This window comes from Aotus nancymaae, unplaced genomic scaffold, assembly GCF_030222135.1.
Source record: "Aotus nancymaae isolate 86718 unplaced genomic scaffold, 86718_ANA_hifiasm-v0.15.2.pri h1tg000007l, whole genome shotgun sequence".
Taxonomy (NCBI): domain Eukaryota; kingdom Metazoa; phylum Chordata; class Mammalia; order Primates; family Aotidae; genus Aotus; species Aotus nancymaae.
In genome coordinates this window covers 9205465-9215022 of record NW_026988418.1, presented here as the reverse complement: position 1 = coordinate 9215022, position 9558 = coordinate 9205465, and the positions used below count along the sequence as shown (strand labels likewise).

The 9558-nt window shown below is 43.6% G+C and overlaps 1 protein-coding gene and 1 pseudogene across 4 annotated transcripts in view; one reads left to right on the top strand and one right to left on the bottom strand.

The window, feature by feature from the left end:
- The first annotated feature begins 30 nt into the window (after positions 1 to 30).
- GPBP1L1 (GC-rich promoter binding protein 1 like 1) overlaps positions 31 to 9558 on the top strand; it is a 62989-nt gene continuing 53461 nt past the window's right edge. The window contains exon 1 of one of the 4 annotated variants that reach the window (XM_012434544.3): positions 31 to 199. The gene's annotated coding sequence lies outside the window, so the exon portion shown is untranslated. Of the gene's footprint in view, positions 200 to 1054; positions 1142 to 1598; positions 1728 to 9558 lie in introns of those variants that run through there. The other 3 variants (XM_012434545.3, XM_012434546.3, XM_012434543.3) reach the window with 3 other exon arrangements.
- Positions 7827 to 8631, bottom strand: LOC105704947 (phosphoglycerate mutase 1-like; annotated as a pseudogene).

The following is a 9558-nucleotide window of genomic DNA, read 5'->3' as shown; positions in this document are numbered from 1 at the left end:
GCGCTAACTGGTTCCTACGCCCGGCTTTCTGTTTGGGGGCCATTCTTAATTTCTAGTTGAAGCCAGATGTTGAACAAGGTACCTGAACGGTTCTTGACTTTCTGTTTCATGGCTCCCAGGCAGCAGAATCTGCCCACAGAGTTCGAGAAGGTAAAGTGCAAGTACTGAAACAATCTCAGAATGATGGTGGTGAAGGAAGGTAAGAGACTTGGGATTTTAGGCCCAGAGTGACCTGGCCAAATTGCTTGTCATCTGTGAAATTTATTTTTTACTTTGCAAAACAGGGTTATAAGACCTATGGGGCCCATGTCACTCAGCATTACGGCCCTTTACTATTAGTTAAAGGGAGAAAAAAGCCCAATTATTACATTTATTTTCTTTGCTAGGAGCTAGAAACTTCGTTAAGGATTAAATAGCACAAGAGCAGGATTTTTACTTCCATGAAAGGTGTGGTGATAAATAAGAGCCCTGGGCTTGGGGGTGGTGCGGAAAGTCAGATCATTTCTCCTGCTGCCCTCGGCTTTATTTCTCCGCTATGTGACCTTGGGCAAGTCCCTTCTCTTATCTGGACTTGTTTCACAGGAAATGGCACTAGGCAATCTGAGTGTCCTTCCGTGTGTATGGATAAAGCTGAAGACATGTAATAGGAGATCTCAGGGGCCCACGCCGGCCAGCCCCTCCATTCCTCCGGATTCTAGGTAGTGTAGCTTTCTGGTTGCCACCCATCACATGGTTTACCGTTCCGTGCCGGATGGAGCCACAGCAAAGTCTTCGTTAATAGCGCTTTTAGTAGAGCTAGGCCTTCAGTTTTATTGCCTTCTCTGTCATGGCAGCGCCGCCCCTTCCAGTAGTGCGATACCCAATGAGACTTAAGGTAGAAGAAACGGCACTGTCACTAGCGCAGACTCTTGCCAAAAGCCCGCCCTGCGCTGGGGCGGGGCATGACGCTTGCGCTCCCAGGGAACTACTACTCCCAGTGGGCAGCGCGGCTGACCCAGCCGCGCAGCCTCCGGAGCCAGGTCGTGTGGGCTGTTGGGGGCTGGAGTCTCAACGACACGTACACGTGAAGGAAGGAGCGGAAGGTGGGAAAGGGCTGAAAAACACACGTTCCTCCGAAACCGGTTTGCAAGTCCTTGTAGAGGTAGTTTCGGGACGCGTACCGGCCCACGGGAGGGCTGTGGGAAGGTGAAGAAAGAAGGGATACACATATACATATCCACCCACTCATTCATACGCGCTCAGGCCCTGAAAGTGGGCAGGGGGGTTAGAAGGGGCGTACTAAACTAGGCTTGTCCTTGCTTCAGGCGGCATGAGGAAAGGCAGAGGATTCAACTTTGTAGGGGACGGAGGCGAACACGCGCCGCCTCGAGCGGCGAGGAAGGGAGCCAGGGGCGGGGCAGGGCATAACTGCCGTTCTGGAGGCCGAACGTTGGCAGCTTGGGGCGCGAGCGTCCGTCTAGCAGTGTCGCTGGAGCAGGTCCCGTGCGCATGCGCTCCTTCAGGTGGGCGTGTTTAAGGCGGGGTCGGACGGGGGAGGGGAGGGCCGTGCTGCTCGTCGCTCCTCCTCCTCCACCCGCTCTGCCCCTCCTGGGCCTTGTGGGCTGGGCAGCCATTTTGGGAAGAGCTTTGTTATGGTTGTGGGCTAGCCGCCTCTGCCGGGTCGACAAGCTGGGGACGCGTCCTTAGACGCCGCATCTCGTCCCTGGCCGTAGCCCCACCGTCGCCCGGTGAGTGGGAGTTGGGGACAACGGGGCAGAAGGAGATCTTGGAGTCGTTCCGGCGCGGGGCTCCACCCGGTGCTTAACCAGCCGGCTGTTAAAACTAGGTGAAAGAAGCTCTGACACAGGTGGTTGGTTGTAGGTCCTACCCGAGAGGGGCGAGCGGAGCCCACGGGTCAAGTGGTTCGAACGGGGCACTCCTGCCACCGCAGTGCTTGGAGCTTTGCACGCGAGCGTTGTCGGGGCTCCGCGTAAGCGCTGGTACTTTAACTTTGGTTGTCGGGTCGGAACGCTCACCTGCGGCTTTTTGGCTCCTCTCCAGGCGATCCGGCTTGGTGCTGGTTGAGGGACTTGGTTTACGGGTTTTTTTCTTTTCCTCTTGAAATGAGAGCTAAGAGCTTTTGTTTTCCTTCAAAGAAAAACCTAAGGAAGAAAAAGTGTAAGTCAAATGTGGGATATTTGAGGGGAAAAAAGTTTTAACCCCCAGCGTTCCGGTTCTCCGTGGTAGCGAGGTGTTTTCGTTTAGATTGAGTCTATCCAATATCTACCAACCCCCTTCCCTTGGGGAGTTGCGGGGGAACCTGGTCGATCCTGAAATGTTTTAAGAGTGTTATTTTTTTCTCGTCTTAAATCTACTTCTCCTCAACCCGAGAAATTCAAAAGAAAGTCTGAATCTAAAATGGCTGTAGCTTGGGGAAGTGCCCTGCCCTTCGATTACTTAAATACAGTAACGTTTTAAAATTTTAGTCGTTTCCCCTATGGGGACATTAACTGAATCTTTTGATCTTTTGGCTTTTTACAATTGGTGTCTCATCTTTAACTCTCTTGCTAGGTGAAAACAAAGGTGAGACTCACAAAGTTGACTTACTCCAAAAGTTTACATAAGAATGGGTGCGGTACGGTGGTGTGTGTGTGTGTATTTCATAGTTGCTTATGGTTTTCAGATTGTGCTGTGGTGTCAATTTTATGTGCCAACTTTGTGCTCTGAGGGTGGCTTGTCATATTTGTTGAAATACTTTTAACGTTGATATTCATTGCTTACCAGGAAAATACAGAGTTAATAATAGTGGTTCGTGTTTTAGTTTAGTAACAAGTCATGTTCTTGTGTAAACCCTATCCAAAAGTAAAGTGATTGGTAGTCACTCCTCAGTAGACTTGTATTTGTAATTTGGTAGACTGCTGATCTTTTCTAAGGTCTTTTATATCCAATATTTGAAAGGAAATTAGGGTGTTATTAAGTTTGAGATATTTACTAGAATAGTGTTAAGACATTTTAGCAAGTGAAAACATACTTTAGGTGTGGAGAGCCTGATTGTTGTGCCCTTTTAAACAAAAGGCTGTCTTTTGTTTGCTTTTTTTTTAACCAATAGATCCAGAAGTTTAAACAAAAAGTCATATATTGGAAACCAAAACCAGTAAATTTCAATATTTGGAAAGGTGCTGGAGTTTCAGCCTGTAGTCTGTTTTTAAGAGGTAAAAGAGTGAAATGTTAATTGTGAATGAGAACTTTGAAATTAATAGTGAAATAAACTGTCATCTTTCCTAGAGAGTCCATTTTCAATGTGCCTTTTGACGTTTTTTCAAATGCAAAAGCTTATTTTTGTTAATTCCCCTATAATTTTTTTTGTTAAATTATTTTGGTGGTTTTACAGGAAAAACATTTAAAGTTTTTAATAGAAATAACAAGTTAGTTGTTTCGTGTTTTGTCACTGTTAACTATTACATTGGAGTAAGAGATCTTTTTTTTTTTAGGGTACCCGACTGTTTGTACATTTGTTAATATGAACATTCTTTCAATTGATTCTGGATGGTGTCTTTTCAGAGCTCTTAATTTGTGGTGTAGCAGGGAACTCTTGAGAGGCCTCCTTATTTTGAGCAAATTCAATTTACTAGATTGCTCATCAGTGGCTGTTTAAAAGCTTAACTGAGGAGGACACATTCAATCATTTATGTTTAGAATGATAAGAAATTTGGTTCACAGTTCTGCTTATAATTCATTTTTAATGCTGAGTTAAAGATAAAACACAATCGTGAATCATACTTAAGAAAATTGCATATCTCTATTTTATAACTGATGTGCCAGGGACTTACTGTTGTTTAAGGTGCTTTATATTTGTCATTTAACTTTTTTTGGAGGGGGTTATGGAGGGTACGCAGTTTCTCTCGTCTCCCAGGCTGGAGTGCAGTGGCGCGATCTCGGCTCACTGCAACCTCCACCTCCTGGGTTCAAGCGATTCTCCTGTTTCAGCCTCCCCAGTAGCTGGGATTACAGGAGCGCGCCACCACGCCCTGCTAATTTTTGTATTTTTAATAGAGACGGGTTTTCACTACATTGGCCAGGCTGGTCTCTAACTCCTAACTTCAGGTGATCCGCCTGCCTCCATCTCCCAAAGTGCTGGGATTACAGGCGTGAGCCACCAGCCTGTGATTTACTTTTGTAAGTACACTGGTTGTTTTGTTTTGTTTTGTTTTGTGTTTTGTTTTGTTTTGTTTTGTTTTATTTTGATACGACATCTCACTGTGTCACTCAGATTGGAGTGCAGTGGCAAGATCTTGGCTCACTGCAGCCTGCACCTCTCAGGCTCAGGCTATCAAGGTTTTGGTCACCTCAGCCTCCCTAGTAGCTGGGACTACAGGTGCATGCAACTGCACTGGGCTAATTTTTTTTGTTTGTATTTTGTTGGAGAGGAGGTTTCGCCATATTGCCTAAGCTGGTCTTGAACTTGGGTGCTCAAGTGATCTGCTGGCTTTGACCTCCCAAAGTGGTGGGATTAACAGGCCTGAGCCACGACACCAGGCCTAAGTAGATACTGTTTTATAGCCCATCTTATAGTTGAGGAAAAGGAGTCCAGAGATTCATCCAGCTAGTAGGTAAACAGCCTGTATTTAAATTTAGGCAATCTAAGTCATTGTGTTTAACTGTTACGATCACTGCCTTTAAACATGAAAGTAAGACTGTTGGTCTAAAAGATGAGAGGCACACAAAATTTTAAAGGATTACAACCAAAAAAAGTATTTAATGGGAAAGGCAAATTTTGGTGTATTTACAGTTTTTCAAGTAGATGAGGGGAAAAATCTAGGTGGTGGAGAAATTACATACTACCTCATAAGTGGCTGTAGTTGCTGTTGTCTAGAATTGAATGTGTGGTTCTGCTGTAGAGACCTAATTAATTGCCCAAGTTACTTCTAAGTTAGACTCAGTGTTTCCTATTTCCCACTGAAATCTGCCCCAAACAGCCTACAATCAAACTTGAAAAATAGTTCAGTAAGAGGAACTGAACTTTTGTCCACAGGTATACCTTAAGTGAGGTAGATACGTTTCTTTTTTGTTTGTTTTTTCAATATTTGCAGCTGAGATATATTTCTAACGTTGTGTAAGTTGAATTTTTTTTTTTTTTTTTTTTTTTTTTTAAGACGGAGTCTTGCTCTGTCACCAGGCTGGAGTGCAGTGGCGCAATCTTGGCTCACTGCAACCTCCTCCTCCCGGGTTCAAGCAATTCTCCTGCCTCTTGTGCTACCATGCCCAGCTGATTTTTGTATTTTTGTAGTAGAGACGGCGTTTCACCATGTTGGCCAGAATGGTCTTGATCTCTTGACCTCATGATCTACCTGCCTCGGCCTCCCAAAGTGCTGGGATTACAGGCGTGAGCCAACTGGGCCCAGCCGTAAATTGAATTTTTATAGGTGACTTCGAACATGCTAGGCAAACATTTAAAAGAGCCTATTATTTTTCTTTACTAAGGCAAATAATTAGTCTTTAATTGGTCTATTAGCTGATCATTTTTCAGATAAAATAGCTCAATCATTTTTTTAAGAAACACTGTCCCTATTGAGATTAATAGGGAAAAAAGAAAAACACTGAAGGCTTACTGTGCCAGTTTCAGTGTACTAGGCACTGGGAGTATCTAGATGACCATAAAACATTCCTGCCTCTAAAGAACTTTATGGTTTAACAAGTATAAACGTTATGGTTTATACTTGAAAGATAACAAAAAAATCATTCTTCAAGGAGTTGATTTTAACAAACTCATTAAGTCCACCTTCCTTTTCTAAGATAAAACCACTTTGCCTTTTGTTAACCAGACTTAAGGCTAGAGAATCACCAGAGGAACAAAATTTTAGTACCCTTTGCTGAGCAGTAGGTCTGTTTGTGTGGAGTAAGTTTTTTCCTCCAGAAAAATCTCACTTATTTAAGTTTAGCTATACTTTAAATTGAGCTTGCAAACCCTGTTTCTACTTAAGTTTAAAAGTTTGGCATATAAAAAAGTTATTGTCTGAATTATTGCTATCCTTAAAGTTTGTAAATATGTAGAAAAGTTGGTTTTGGAGCTGCTTAGTTAATTTAAAAGTAGAACTATTCCAGTTTTTGTGCTGTTTGTAAATTATTCTACTTTTTTTTTTTTTTTTGAGACGGAGTTTCGCTCTTGTTACCCAGTCTGGAGTGCAATGGCGCGATCTCGGCTCACCACAACCTCCGCCTCCTGGGTTTAAGCAATTCTCCTGCCTCAGCCGCCTGAGTAGCTGGGATTACAGGCATGCGCCACCCTGCCCAGCTAATTTTTTGTATTTTTAGTAGAGACGGGGTTTCACCGCGTTGACCAGGACGGTCTCGATCTCTTGACCTCGTGATCCCCCCGCCTCGGCCTCCCAAAGTGCTGGGATTACAGGCGTGAGCCACCGCGCCCGGCCCAATTATTCTACTTTTTAATTCGTCTTACCACATATGGCAGGAAGGGCAATAGGAGTCATTTGTTGTGGGCTTCATAAACTTAGATGCTATAATAGAGTCAATTATATGATCTCATGATTCCTTACAATTTAAAGAAATAGATATTAACCTGTCTACAAGTGAGTATACAGAGGTTCCAAGAAGTTAAGTAATTTGGGTAACATAGTCAGAGATGGAGATTTGGGCAGCTTTCTGTGATTCCAAAGCATAGTTTCCACCACAGCATACAGAGAAATAGCATAGTATGGTAATCAGTGGTTGGCTTTGTAGCCAGACCATTTAGGTTCAAATCTCATCTTTGCTCCTTATAGCTTTGTGACTTTGAGTGAATTACTTTAATGAGATTCTTTGCCTATTTGTTCATCGGTTAAATGGGGATAATAATAGTACCTTCTCCTAGGGTTGTTGTAATAAATTATATTTGTAGAGTTATTAAAATAATGTCTGATCGTAAGAACATTTTTTTTTTAATTGCACATCACTTCTTTATTATACTGATCTGGAAAAAGGATTTAGTACAGTTATGCTCAAAGGAACACTGGACCCATGTGGCAGAGCCAAGCAACTAGGACATGATTCAGAAATCAGTGAGACACTTGGACAGGGCCTAGAGGCATTTCACTGCCACAAAACAAGGTGGGGAGGGATTCAGAAACATACAGCAGGAAGCACTCGTGCCCCTCAGAGGTCAAGGAGCTGATCCCATATTGGTATGAGGAATGATTTATATTCTGATGACCATATGTGGTACTACTTCAACCGCCACAAGAAACCCCAAAAGGGTTATTGTTTTGTACTATTTATTTATACTATGCGTTCTTTTTTTATATAAAAGTAAATGTAACACCTAAACTAAATTCAGGATTCATCTCAACCTTCTAGAGCCAGTTTCTCTGGGGTCAGGGAGGAAACAGTTGTCACATCACCATGCAGGTTACATTCATTTGCTACTGGAATGATTAGAGCCCCCAGGCAGTGGCCTGACTGCAGAGGAGCAGAGGACTGGCTCCTGGGGGTAGACAGGCTCTCTTGCTTCCCTTCATTGATCACAGCTTAGCATGTTCCTCCCTTCAAGTCCTTAGTAAACAAAGCACTTGCAAAAGTCACTACCTTTCAACTCTCTTGGATAAGGGGAGCCTTTCTACAGCTTGGACTGAGAACCTGTGTCCTGGAAGCGCAATTCTGACTAGAATGTATGAAGGGAGTGGGTACAGGAGACAAAATGACTAAAATGAAAATGGGAGCCACCAGTCCCTGTGTGCAGCTACAACTCAAGATGTCTACAGATGTGGTCATTGTGACATGTGCAGGAGGGAAGGGGAGAGGGATGCAACAGGCAGGGAGGGTGCTCCTGGGGATGGCAGCCTGCCCGCTGGCCTTCACTTCTTGGCCTTCTCCTGGGCAGCCACAGCTTCCATGGCTTTACGCACGGTCTCTTCATCCCCCAGGAACTGCATGGGCTTGATGGTTTTCAAATTCTTGTCCAATTCAAAGATAATGGGAATACCAGTCGGCATGTTCAGCTCCATGATAGCCTCTTCAGAGAGACCCTCCAGATGCTTGACAATGCCCCAGAGGCTGTTGCCATGGGCTGCAATCAGTACCCGTTTTCCCTCCTTGATCTGGGGAACTATTTCTTCATTCCAGAAGGGCAGAGCTGTAGCAATTGTGTCCTTCAGACTCTCACAGGAGGGTAACAGATCTTCTGTGAGGTCTGCGTACCTGTGATCCTTACTGATGTTGCTGTAGAAAGGGTGGTTGGGCTCCATCGGAGGTGATGGGACATCATAGGAGTGCCTCCATATCTTCACCTGGGCCTCACCATGCTTTGCAGCAGTTTCTGCTTTATTGAGATCAGTTAGACCCCCATAGTGCCGCTCATTGAGGCGCCAAGTCCTCACTACTGGCAGCCACATCTGATCAATGGCATCTAGCACTGTGTCTGGATCACTCTCTTCTGCACTGAGGTGAAGCAGATGTCAAACTCATAGCCAGCATCTCGCAGCGCCTGCCTGCCAGGCTTCGCCTCCTCTTGCCCGCCACGCTTCGCCTCCTCTTGCCCGCCGGGTTCAGATCGGCGTCGTACCAGCCGCTGAAGTGGTTCTCCAAGTTCCACGCGCTCTCACCGTGCCGGATCAGCACCAGTTTGTAGGCAGCTATGGCTGCAGGATGGGGATGCGGCATCGACTGGGGTTCACAGATTCTGGAGTCAGAACTTCATTATTATTAGAGAAGTTGTCTTTAATGAACATCATTTTACACACCAATCTAATGATATTTAGTGAAATCTGCACAGATGAGTTGCACACGGAGTGGTGTTTTTCTTTCTTAGATATTACTTTTCTGTTGACTTTTGTAATTTATTTGAATCAGTATCTAGGTCCCACAAACTGCAATTGGCTGCCATTTTAAAAACCTTAATTTGCATATTTCTCAGTTTTTTTCCTTGTACTTTGTTTAAGAAACCAGGTCATTTATCCTGCAGTTTCCCACATTCTAGATTTTCTTGATTCCTTGTAAATTGGTAGTTGGATATAGAGGCTTAGATTGAGATTTGATTTGGAGATAGAGAGGACTGATAAGACTAAATTTGTTAGGTGATTCTGTGTATTTGGGGATTTTTATTTTCTAGTTTGTCCAGAGGTTCTCATCTGTATCATTTTTTTGCAATTTCCCTGTTGAGCAACATAGAGTAAGTAACTTTACGGGTTATTTACTCTCGTTTGAGATATTATGTAGAGTGTTTGGTTTGCTTTGGTGCCCAATTCAGTATTAACTTTTCCAGGTAGTTTGTTTCCTGCCCTTTTTTTTTTTCTCCCCTACTTGTATATTTATTCTGTTAGAAAATTAAGCTAAGTATGATAGGTTTTTCGTGTTGTTATTTCCCGGTTTTGGTTACTAATGAATAGGTGTCTCAGCATATTCAATATGAAAATTTCTCGATACTGAATTTTTTTTCCTATTATCTACCCTCCAACCATTAGATATTCTATTATTCACACTTAATGGTATACTTACTATAGGCTAGGCACTATTCTTTTTTCTTTTTTGAGGGAACAACATCCGAGCATTATTCTTAACACTTTACATACATTCACTCATCTAATCAAC